Here is a 12,639-nt window from a genome sequence, read left to right on the forward strand (position 1 = left end):
TTGTAGATCAAACCCAGCCTGCCAGTACGCGGAGCTGAAGACAAGCAAAGACACATAATCCACAGCAAACGAGAGTTGAAGGCTATGAAAAGCCTCACAATACTTCTCATGGCAAGTCTTTAGCAATCCAAAATTCCAATTAAGGGAGAGTCCATGTGCAGAGTTCCTCCAAAAGCCCAGACGATGATGGATCCAACCAGAGAAGGCCTCTGGCAATAAGGACAAGATGTTCTCAGCAAAAGCCCTTCGCCCTTGCCTCAGCTTAAAAGGGAAGGCGTGTCTGTACGACACCCCCTCTGGATCCGTTGACAGACAAGGGCCTTTAGCCTCCAGCAGTGACGCTTCAACCTGGGTGACTCTTCTGCAAACCCCACCCCACCTAGGGATGTACGAAAGTCACTTACCTTCTCGCAGGGGTGATTCGCGGTGGGGGGAGGCGCTCCGCACCTCCCCCCGAAATCCTAACCCAGCCGGCTCCGCTCTGCAGCAACTCCGCAAAGCCCATGGCTGAGTGCATTCGCAGGCGTGTGGAGCCTGCGGTCGCAAATGGCAGCGGCTATGGCGGCCCCCATTTGCGTTCCTGTTTTTTACCATGATAGGCTACGTAAATATTTACATAGCCTATCACGGCCTCCACAGGGACGCAAATGGCATCCCTGCGTTAGCCGTGATAGGCTACCTAAGTATTTACATAGCCTATCACAGCCAAAATGGGGAAGCGAATGGCTGCCGCAGACACGGCTGCCATTCACAAAGCAGCACGAATTTGATTAGAAGTAGCCTGGAAGGGCTTGGACCTATTCAGCCTCTGGAATGTCAGTCTGTGTGAGCTTCTCTCTGTCAGCGTTCTCAGAGCAGAGCCAGGGGGAGTCACCCAACTCTCTGTCCACCTGCTGGTCTGGCTTTGGCAGCCAGGGAGGCTGGAAGCTGTCCATGAGAACCTGACAGAGGTGAGGTTAGGGATGCCAGGTAAGTGCTCCATTTCATGCGCCTTTCACAGGGGGCGGGGGCTTCGTTCCTCCACAGATTTCGGGAGGGCCGAATTAGGGATGTACGAAAGTGACTTACCTGTTCATGGATTATGTTTATGCTGGGGGGGAGGCGTTCCGTCCCTACCCCCAGAATTCTCACCGGGGGGGGAGGCGCTCCGTTCCTCCCCCCGGAATCCTCGAACGGCCGGCTGTGCTCTGCGGCAGCTCCGCGGAGCAGCCGGCCAGGCCCAGCCAGGCCAGAGCTGTCCGCAGCCGGATTTCCGGCTGCGGAGGGCTCTGGGGGGGGGGAACCGCGTACGTAGGGCTCTGGGGGGGGGGAACCAGTGCATTCGGCCCTCCGAACTCTGTGGCGGAATGGCCTGCCCCCCCGGGGATCCCCCCCCCCGGGACGAGACTTACCTGGGGCGGATCTTCTGGGCGGCGGCAGCTGGTCTTCCGACCAGCTGCCGCCGCCGCCATTTGCAGGTTTGTGTAAAAAAAAAAAGACGTGATAGACTAAGTAAATCTTTACATAGCCTATCATGGTTGGGTGGGTTTAAAAAACAACAACAACCACATACGCAAATGGCGGCGGCTATGGCCGCCGCCATTTGCATTCCTTCTTTTTGGCCGTCTTAATCTACGTAAATATTTACATAGAATATGACGGCGAAAATAAAGGGGAACGCAAATAGCCTAGCGGGCGCGATTTGCGTCCCTTTTTCATTCACTGTTTTAGCCTACGTAAATATTTACGTAGGCTAAAACAGTGAATCAAAATGGGACGCAAATAGCGCCCGCTACTCTATTTGCTTTCCCCTTTATTTTCGCCGTCATAGGCTACGAAAATATTTACGTAGATTAAGACGGTAAAAAAAGGAACGCAAATGGTGGCGGCCATAGCCGCCGCCATTTGCGTATGTGGTTGTTGTTGTTTTTTAAACCCACCCAACCATGATAGGCTATGTAAAGATTTACTTAGTCTATCACGTCTTTTTTTTTTTACACAAGCCTGCAAATGGCGGCGGCGGCAGCTGGTCGGAAGACCAGCTGCCGCCGCCCAGAAGATCCGCCCCAGGTAAGTCTCGTCCCGGGGGGGGATCCCCGGGGGGGCAGGCCATTCCGCCACGGAGTTCGGAGGGCCGAATGCACTGGCATTCGGCCTCACCGAGATCCATGGCGGAATTCTCTGACATCCCTAGGCCGAATGCACTGGCATTCGGCCTCACTGAGATCCGTGGCAGAATTCTCTGACATCCCTAACTTCACCTCTGTCAGGTTCTCATGGACAGCTTCCAGCCTCCCTGGCTGCCAAAGCCAGACCAGCAGGTGGACAGAGAGTTGGGTGACTCCCCCTGGCTCTGCTCTGAGAACGCTGACAGAGAGAAGCTCACACAGACTGACATTCCAGAGGCTGAATAGGTCCAAGCCCTTCCAGGCTACTTCTAATCAAATCCTGGTTATAACCTACAAGGCCCACTGCAGTACTGAAGCTGGGCCCTCACACTTGCTTACAACTTACCCTCCATGCACCCACACTTTTACTGGGTCTTTCAGTCCCAAATCCAGATTGGGAGGATGGAGTGCCTGGGACCAGCAAAGATGCTCCACATTGTCCTGGTCCTGTATTGCCTTATGAAGCATCTGAGCCCCACTTTTTGCTATACAAAAAAAAATCATTCCAGTAGGGTGTGCTGAGGGAGAGGAGAGGGAGAAGCAGCACCATTCCTACTGAAAGGCTGGCTAGGGAATGCTGGGACTTGTACACCCTATTTCTGCCTAAGCATGCCTAGGATTGCATCCTTCCCCCTCCCCCATCCCTACCTATTCTTTTTCCCTTGTGTGTCATGTCTTTTTAGATTGTAAGCCTGCAGGCAGAAATTGTTTTCATATACTATTTATTTGGGTTCAGCGTGCATATGGTTTGTTGGGCTGTAAACTTGATTTGTCCAAAGCCTTTATAGCATGTTTGATTTGATGATCCTCCTTTTGCACTGTGTCTGGTATGCACCATGCAATGTGTAATGAGAAACAGCTACGCCACATGGCTTCTCCATCTTGGCTCTGTGTTTCCTCCTCCCTCCCCATCCCCTTTCCTTTTGTGTTATGTCTTTTAGAATGTAAGCCTGTGGACAGGGGCTGTCTTATTTCCTGTCTTTGTAAGTTGCCTTGGGAGACTTTTGAGCTAAAAGGCAGAATAAAATGCAATAAATAAATAAATAAATAAATAAATAAGGTCGCATACAATTTCAATCTATATCTCTCACTCAAAAGTGGTTTTGAAAAAGTGACTGGCAGTGTGGAAGCTTCTGTGATAAAAATTAATGAAAATTTCTGTACACATGATATGGCATCCTTCTGATTCTATTGCACAAAGAACCCTGTGTAACTGGGAAGTTCGCACTTTTCTTTTTGTTTGAATCTGCAGAAATTGCCCTGAGACTATGTGAAATGACTGTCCTTATACAGTATTTGCCTGACTTGAACCAGAAAGTCATTGACTGCGGGCAGGGGGGGACTCTGTGTTGAAACATCAGTGCCTTGCAGCATTTTCCCATCCCCTCAGCCAAGTCGATTCCTTTCTTAATTATGCCTTGGAATACATGGCATGTGCCTTTTTTCACAGCAGCCGCACACTGGGTTGACATTGTCATCAAACTGTCAATCATAAGTCCAAGATCTCTGTCTTGGTCAGGTGCAAGTGAAGTTGGGATTCCCCACCCCCCCATGTGCATCACTTTACACTTGCTTACATAGAACTGCATTTGTCATTTTGATGTCCATTTTTCCACGATGGAGTAATCCTTTTGGAGCTCTTCACAATCCGTCTTTGTTTTAGCTGCCCTAAACAATTTGGTGTAATCAGCAAACTTGGCCACCTTCCTGCTTAGTCCTACTTCCAGATCATTTATTATTATTATCACTACTAGTAGTACTACTATTATTATTATTACATTTGTTATTATTACATTTATATCCTGCCATTTTTCCTCTTGCAAGCAACACAAGGCAGCTTCCATAGGCATCCTCCTCCTCCATTTCATCCTCACAACAACCATGTGAGGTAGGTTAGGCTCCGAATCAGTGACTGGTCAAAGCCACCTCATGAGCTTTATGGCCGAGTGGGGACAAGAACCCAGATTTCCCAGGTTCCAGTCCGACACTCTAACCACTGCACCACACTGTCTTAATGAACAAGTTGAAAAGCATTGGTCCCAATACAGATCCCTGCTACCTAAAAGTTCAATATGTTTGAAAATATATTTTAAAACTTAAGCAGGAAAACAGTGAATAACCTTTTAAGTTGATAAACAAATGAAATCATATCACAGGAGAAGCCTTAAGATTTGAATGGTTTATAAAGAAAAGTAAATGCAGAAGAACACCACATACAGAAGTAGAATATGAAACATTCAATGTTTACAAAGAAAACACATGTGTACACTATGCAAAATACGCTACAGTTTAACTCTTGCTAAGGCCTATTAAAGACAACAACAATTTTAGTATGCCCAATGTTAGTAGGCCCAAAACATTGTTAGTAGGCCCAGAAGCAGTTTTAATTGTACTTAGCTGTACTCAAGCTTCCACCAATCCAAACTAGGTAAATGCAGTGTTTCAAGCTTTCAGCTAAATAGCAGGATGGTCCAAACTTTTTGAGAAAAGGAAGAGGGGAGGGGAGGGGAGGGGCAGGGCAGAATTAAAAGGAATGTATACCTACCTATCCCAAACAAAGATCTGAAGACCAGGCTTCTGTGGACCCAGAGCAAGGTTGAAAGAGACCTCTCTTCGAATCCAGAGTGTAGAAACTGGCAAAGTCCAGGTAGGGAAAATTAATCCAGGTAGAGAGTGAAGACAATATTTTAAATTGAGACGTGTTGTAAAGCAAATGCTTCACCAGTGAGTGAAATAAAATAGCAGGCAAAAACTACGGTGAGCTGCTCAGGTGCCAGGTACCTGGCTCAGAGAAATTGGGTTGGGGAAGGATAGCCCAAAATAGTCTCAAAGCCAAGAGAAAACATATTCAAAAAGCTCTCAAAACAATTCAAAATCTGGAGGTAAAATCAAGCAAGCCAGGTTGAAACAAATGTGATTCTTGTTTTTTTCACGGGGCGCTGTTGCTTTCTTTAATCCCCTGACAGCCCTCAATTGTCTGCTTTTTGATTGGCTCTTTTCTGCAGTTGCTAACTGGAAAATTTGGTTCTGAATGACATATTGCAAGGGGAGGGGGGGAGAAACCTGTAGGGATAGTTTCTCATTGTTTAGGCAGCTGATGTTATTCTAGGCCTTATTAGGGAACACTCCAGACTCGTGGGAACACTCCGGACTCGTGGAGCTGCTAGCTGCAGGCAATAACAAATGTAACCTTTTCTCATACTGCTCCATTGCTCCATGGCTTGACCACAGCTTTGTCAACACGATTGCCTGCTTCTCAAATGCTACGCAGCAAAACTTTCTGCCCTCAAGGAAAGGCAGGCCTGCATATGAAGCAAAGTTTCACTCCTATTCCATAGCTTCCTTCTAAGCCCTCTGTTCCTAGCACTTGAATCCAAAAAGGGAACTTAGTAACACAAACAATTAAGGGGAAAGGGGGGGGGGAGCAGAGGAAGAAGGGGAATGGGTGGGAGCACAGACCAGTAAACAGAAGTGGTGGGGTCTGGTCATACTGAGGGGATTGCTTGTACACACACACACACACACACACACACACACAGGTCCCAGAAACTCAGCTGCTGCTTCTGCTTTTTCTCCACACAGCAGTTATTCTCCTCCCCCCACTCAACATTCCAAGTACCATGTTATAAAATCTCATTGGGATACATTATACCAGTAAAAATTATTTAAAATTAAGTAAAATTAATTTTTAAAAAGAAATCCCATTCCACCAACTACAATAGAAAGGGAATAGGAAAACATATATGGTTTTCATATATAGCCTCCAGCTTTTTGGCAGATGATGGGCACAAACAGTTGCCAACACATGTTCTCAGTGTCAACACTGCGTGACTGAGTATGTATTTTCTTTTTTCTGTTAACTGCCCTTTCTCCCTCAATCTTTAACCAATCTTCCTGAATTTTTCAGGTTATGTAAAATAGACATTTCTGCCTGGCATGTGTGATTGAGATTGGTGAAACCCTTTCAATTTTATTAAGGTTGGAATAACCCACCTCCCTGATTTAACATTGCAGAACCCTTTTTTGACTGACTGCCTGATCTATTGGAGGCACAACTGTGCCTCCAATAATAAACACAGTACATCCAGCCAATATATATTTCAAAACTAAATCACAGAAATGGGACATTGTTTTGGGGGGAGGGCGTTTGTTGAAAGACCGTAATTCCAGACCCTGCAGCCTTAATTTTAATATGACATAAGTAAACAAGATATTGCAGCAGTACTATTGTTCCAATCACTGTAAAAGGTACAATAGTGCCTAACTGAGCACAAATTTCACCAGAGTGATTTCATTTGTGTGCGATTTCCTCCACCCCATTACTTATTAAATATGTTTTGCTTCTTTTTAAAAGCAAGATTAGATATTGGAAGTTATATATCTGCAACACAGAGATAAGTGGCCAAGGGAAGGTTGAGGGTTATTATTAATACTATTTTGCATTATATTTTAGATATATCATTGTTTCTAAGGTTTCTTGCCTGCTCTGGAACTTCAGTGACACAGGTGGACTAAGGGAGCAATCCTATGGCTGCTAGACAGTGGCTAGGCAGCCAAAGGATATGGTGTTTTCTGGGAACCGACCTCAGAGCCCATGATTCGAGGTTGGTTCCCAGAGAACTGACCTCCCCCCATTTCCGCACTGCCTCGGAGGCAGCACGGGAACAGCCCCGTCCTCTGTGTTAACAAGAGGAGTGCGGAGTGGCCAAAAAGGGGTGTGGCTGTGGGCATTCCGGGGCGGGGAGGGCAGAAATGCCTGTATGACACATGTCATACAGTAGCCTCCTTCCCCACTCCATCCTCCCACGGCTAGACAGCCGCAATCGGCTGTCTAGCTGAAAAAGCAGGGCAGGAGAAGCGCGGAGGGAACAATCCCCTCCGGGCTTCTCCTGCCCTGCTTTGGATAGGCGGTCGCCTCTGAGTTCAGAGGCGGCCACCTATCTGGATATCCGGATAGGATCACTCCCTAAAAGTCTAAATTAATATATGCAGAAAATCACTTGAACACAATAGCAATTTTCAACCTGTGTTTCTAAGAAACCTGGCTTATCTTGGAAGCTTCTCAAAGTTTACTTTATGAGGGCCCCGCTAAAGGCTGATATGAGGGGCTGAGGAAGGGGCTGCCCATCATTACTGAATTTTACCTGCAATGCATAAGCAGAAGGAAGTGTCAAGTGCAGTATATGGTGTATTGTCATTTCACATAAGGCAACAGTTTGCCCAGCGACCTGACAGGAAACCCCGTTGCCTGCAAACTGAGGTCCCTCCCCACAATTTCCCCCAGATGCCTCAGCTGACAAATCAATGTGGAATAGTTTCCCTGAGGGTAGGAAGTTTGAAACTGGTTGACATGTTAACTGTACTAATGCACCAACTGACAATAACATTGAACTACTTTTGGATGGGAAAGAGGCAACAGCAGTGTTCCCTAGGGGCCAGAGTAGAATCTGATGTCTATCAACAGGTTCTTAAATTAGTTTGGTACAGCAGTAAGCTATGCATGGGCTGCCTCGGTGGCTTTCGATACCATCAGCCATGGTATCCTTTTGGATGGGCTGTCTGGTTGGGGCTTGAGGGTACTATATTGCAGGGGTGGGCAGACTTCAGGTTTGCAGGATCAACATTTTTTTTTCTAGAGCTCTGAAATCTACTAACCAGAGCGTGGTGCAAAAGAAATACATCTAGAATTAAAGACTTCTGAGCCCAGTAATTCATTCTGAGTACCAGAACTGAACAGATCTCACAGCCCTTTCACACAAAAATCCAGTCCTTTCTTCATTTCAGCAATACAATTTAGGGTCACAGGATGGTGGCGAGGGAGGGAGAGTTATTTTATTGGTGCTATTGTTAAAATTGGGAGCCATAAATCCTTGCTGATCCACCGCAAATCACCCAGAGATCCAGATTTACCTTCATCCCATCCCTGTTGTATTGCAGTGGTTCTGCTTCTACTTGGATGGTCAATTCTAGAAGGTCATGCTGGGGGATTATTGCTGTGTGCCTTGGCAGTTATGCCCCAGGATACTTCAAGCTACTTTTATCCACCATGCTTTTCAACATTCATATGAAACTGCTCGGAGAGGTTATCTGGGGATGTGAACTGCAGTGTAGGGTAGGTGCGGAAGTATCACCAATATGCAAATGACATCTAGTTCTTCCTCTCCTTTTTATCTAAGTCAGGTGAGGTAGCGGGTGTTCCCAATCAGCGCCTCAGTGCAGTAATGGACTGGATGAGGGCCAATAAATTGAGACTCACTCTGGACAAGATAGAGATAACTTTAGTGGGTGGTTACTCTGCCCAATTGTGTTCAACCTGTTCTGGAGCGGGGTGCACAGTCTTTTCGGCCCCAAGGGCCACATCTAATGGGAGGGAGGAGCTGCACACACAAGCACATACAGAAACACTCATACTCTCTTCCCACACATGAACACACTCCCCCCCACATACACACACACTTCTTCCACATGTATTAGCACATACCACCTCTCTCTCTCTCTCTCACACACACACACACACTCTTTCACACACTTCCCACACATACTCTCCAACCCTCCCCTGCACACACACATCCCTCAGCATACAGGGGAGAGATGGCTTAAACCTCCCTTCCCTGCCTGCAGAAATCTAGGGACCGCTGGGGGCTGAGAGAGGCTTTTGCCTCTCCCAACCCCCAGCAATCTCCACCGAGATAACTTTCTCCACTGTTACTAGCGGTGGGGAAGCAACATGTCACAGGCGAGGCAACTGGGTGTCCAAACAGACAAAAGCCTCTCCCAGCCCCCAGCAATTTCCAGTGAGATCGCTGTCCAAGCACTGCTAAAGTTTGTGCTGGAACAACACCCTCCACCCCACCCCCCAGTCCATCTGATCTGCAGGGGAAAGTAGGTGTAGTCACCACATCACTGTGGGCCGCACAAGGAATGGCCAAGGGTCGCTTGTGGCCTATGGGCTGCAGGTTGTGTAGCCTTGCCCTAAAGGTTTAGGTTTGCAGTTTAGCAGTGCTCTTGTATCCAGCATTGTCATCCAAGGTTCAGGTGGCCTCTGTGACACAAGAGTGCCATTTATCAGCTTAGGGCACAATCCTATGGGGATAGGCAGCCGCCTCCGATCTCAGAGGCGACCGCCTATCCAGTGCAGGGCAGGAGATGCATGGAGGGGATCGTCTCCTCCACGCTTCTCCTGCCCTGCCTTCGCGGCTAGACAGCTGATTTTGGCTGTCTAGCTGCGGGAAGTCGGAGAGGGGGTGGCAGCGGCAAGACAACGCATCGGATGTGTCGGACTGTCATTTCCGCCCTCCCTGCCCTGGCCCGCGCACTTTTACGCCCCTCCACACTGCTGTTCGTATCACAAGGCTAAAAGATATGACGCCGGAAGATGAGCCCCTCAGGTCGGAAGGTGTCCAATATGCTACTGGGGAAGAGCAGAGGGTATTTCCAAGTAGCGCCAGAAAGAGTGAAGCGGCTGGGCCAAACCCGAAAGGACACTCAGCTGTGGATGTGTCTGGCGGTGAAAAGAAAATCCGATGCTGTAAAGAACAATATTGTTTAGGAACCTGGAATGTCAGATCAATGAATCAAGGTAAGCTGGAGGTGGTCAAACATGAGATGGCAAGATTGAACATCGACATCTTGGGAATCAGCGAACTAAAATGGACAGGCATGGGCGAATTTAATTCAGGTGACCATCATATCTACTATTGTGGGCAAGAATCCCTTAGAAGAAATGGAGTAGCACTCATAGTCAACAAAAGAGTGGGAAAAGCAGTACTGGGGTACAATCTTAAAAATGATAGAATTATCTCAGTACGAATCCAAGGCAAACCATTCAGCATCAGAGTAATTCAAGTCTATGCCCCAACCACTGAGGCCGAAGAAGCTGAGGTTGATCGGTTCTATGAAGACCTACAACACCTTCTAGAACGAACACCAAAAAAATATGTCCTCTTCATCATAGGGGATTGGAATGCTAAAGTAGGAAGTCAAGAAATCACCGGGATAACAGGCAAGCATGGCCTTGGTGTACAAAATGAAGCAGGACAAAAGCTAATAGAGTTTTGCCAAGAGAACATGCTGATCATAGCAAACACTCTTTTCCAACAGCACAAGAGGCGACTCTACACATGGACGTCACCAGATGGTCAATATCGAAATCAGATTGATTATGTCCTTTGCAGCCAAAGATGGAGAAGCTCTATACAGTCAGTAAAAACAAGACCTGGAGCTGACTGTGGCTCAGATCATGAGCTTCTTATTGCAAAATTTCAGCTTAAATTGAAGAACGTCGGGAAAACCACTAAACCGTTCAGGTATGACCTAAATCATATCCCTGATGAATATACAGTGGAGGTGAGGAATAGATTTCAGGGATTAGACCTGATAGTCAGAGTGCCTGAGGAACTATGGACGGAGGTCCGTAACATTGTTCAGGAGGCAGTAATGAAATCCGTCCCAAAGAAAAAGAAATGCAAGAAAGCCAAGTGGCTGTCTGATGAGGCTTTACAAGTAGCTGAGGAAAGAAGGGAAGCGAAAAGCAAGGGAGAAAGGGGAAGATATACCCAACTGAATGCAGAGTTCCAGAGAATAGCAAGGAGAGACAAGAAGGCCTTCTTAAATAAACAATGCAAAGAAATCGAGGAAAACAACAGAATGGGAAAGACTAGAGATCTCTTCAAGAAAATTGGAGATCTCAAGGGAACGTTTTGTGCAAAGACGGGCATGATAAAGGACAAAGGCAGGGACCTAACAGAAGCAGATGAGATTAAGAAGAGGTGGAAAGAATACACAGAAGAACTATACAGGAAAGATTTGAATGTCCCTGATAGCCATGATAGTGCGGTCACTGAATTTGAGCCGGACATCCTAGAGAGTGAAGTCAAGTGGGCCTTAGGAAGCATTAGTAACAACAAAGCTAGCGGAGATGACAGTATTCCAGCCGAGCTATTTAAAATCCTAAAAGATGATGCTGTTAAAGTGCTGCATTCAATATGCCAACAAATCTGGAACACTCAACAGTGGCCACAATACTGGAAAAGGTCAGTTTACATTCCAATTCCAAAGAAGGGCAACGCCAAAGAGTGTTCAAACTACCACACCATTGCGCTCATTTCACATGCCAGCAAGGTTATGCTCAAAATCCTACAAGCTAGGCTTCAGCACCATGTGAACCGAGAACTACCGGAAGTACAAGCTGGGTTTCGAAGAGGCAGAGGAACTAGAGATCAAATCGCCAACATTCGCTGCATCATGGAGAAAGCAAGAGAATTCCAGAAAAACGTCTATTTCTGCTTCATTGACTACGCTAAAGCCTTTGATTGTGTGGATCACAACAAACTGTGGCAAATTCTTAAAGTGATGGGAGTACCAGACCACCTTACCTGTCCCCTGAGAAACCTGTACGAGGGTCAAGAAGCAACAGTAAGAACCAGAGATGGAACAACCGATTGGTTCAAAATTGGGAAAGGAGTACGACAAGGCTGCATATTGTCACCCTGCTTATTTAACTTATATGCAGAGTACATCATGAGAAATGCCGGGTTGGATGAATCAGAGATCGGAATTAAGATTGCCGGGAGAATTATCAACAACCTCCGATATGCAGACGATACCACCCTAATGGCAGAAAGCGAAGAGGATCTCAAGAGCCTCTTGTTGAGGGTGAAAGAGGAGAGTGCAAAAGCTGGTTTGAAACTCAACATTAAAAAAACTAAGATCATGGCATCTGGCCCTATCACTTCCTGGCATATAGAAGGGGAAGAAATGGAAGCAGTGACAGATTTTACTTTCTTGGGCTCCAAGATCACTGCAGACGGTGACTGTAGCCATGAAATTAAAAGACGCTTGCTTCTTGGGAGGAAAGCTATGGCCAACCTAGACAGCATAGTAAGAAGCAGAGACATCACCTTGCCGACAAAGGTCCGTCTAATCAAAGCTATGGTTTTCCCATTAGTAATGTATGGCTGTGAGAGCTGGACTATAAGGAAGGCTGAGCGCCGAAGAATTGATGCTTTCGAACTGTGGTGCTGGAGAAGACTCTTACGAGTCCCCTGGACTGCAAGGAGGTCCAATCAGTCCATCCTGAAGGAAATCAACCCTGACTGCTCATTGGAAGGACAGATAATGAAGCTGAAGCTCCAATATTTTGGCCACCTAATGCGAAGAGAAAACTCCCTGGAAAAGACCCTGATGCTGGGAAAGACTGAAGGCAAAAGGAGAAGGGGACGGCAGAGGATGAGATGGCTAGATAGCATCACGGATGCAATGAATATGAACTTGAGCACGCTCCGGGAGAGAGCGCAGGACAGGAAGGCCTGGCGTGCTATGGTCCATGGGGTCACGAAGAGTCGGACACGACTGAACGACTGAACAACAACAACAACAACGCTGCTCTAATGAGCACAGAGTGCAGGGCCGTTCCACACGGCCCATGAGGTCATGCAGGGGTGGGGTGGGGAGGTCAGTTCTCAGAAAACTGACCTCAGAGCATGGGCTCCAA

At 47.0% G+C, this 12,639-nt stretch overlaps 1 protein-coding gene across 3 annotated transcripts in view; it reads right to left on the minus strand.

Moving 5' to 3' along the window:
• The window catches only part of LOC146350935 (disintegrin and metalloproteinase domain-containing protein 9-like), a 61,807-nt gene that overhangs the window by 39,664 nt on the left and 9,504 nt on the right, over nt 1-12,639 (minus strand). For 2 of the 3 annotated variants that reach the window (XM_084845983.1, XM_084845984.1), the window contains one exon: nt 4,693-4,780. The gene's annotated coding sequence lies outside the window, so the exon portion shown is untranslated. Of the gene's footprint in view, nt 1-404; nt 561-4,692; nt 4,781-12,639 lie in introns of those variants that run through there. The other variant, XM_084845985.1, reaches the window with a different exon arrangement.

Source organism: Heloderma suspectum, chromosome 3, assembly GCF_057233095.1.
Source record: "Heloderma suspectum isolate Gila_16-S chromosome 3, 16-S_ref, whole genome shotgun sequence".
In the NCBI taxonomy this organism is placed as follows: domain Eukaryota; kingdom Metazoa; phylum Chordata; class Lepidosauria; order Squamata; family Helodermatidae; genus Heloderma; species Heloderma suspectum.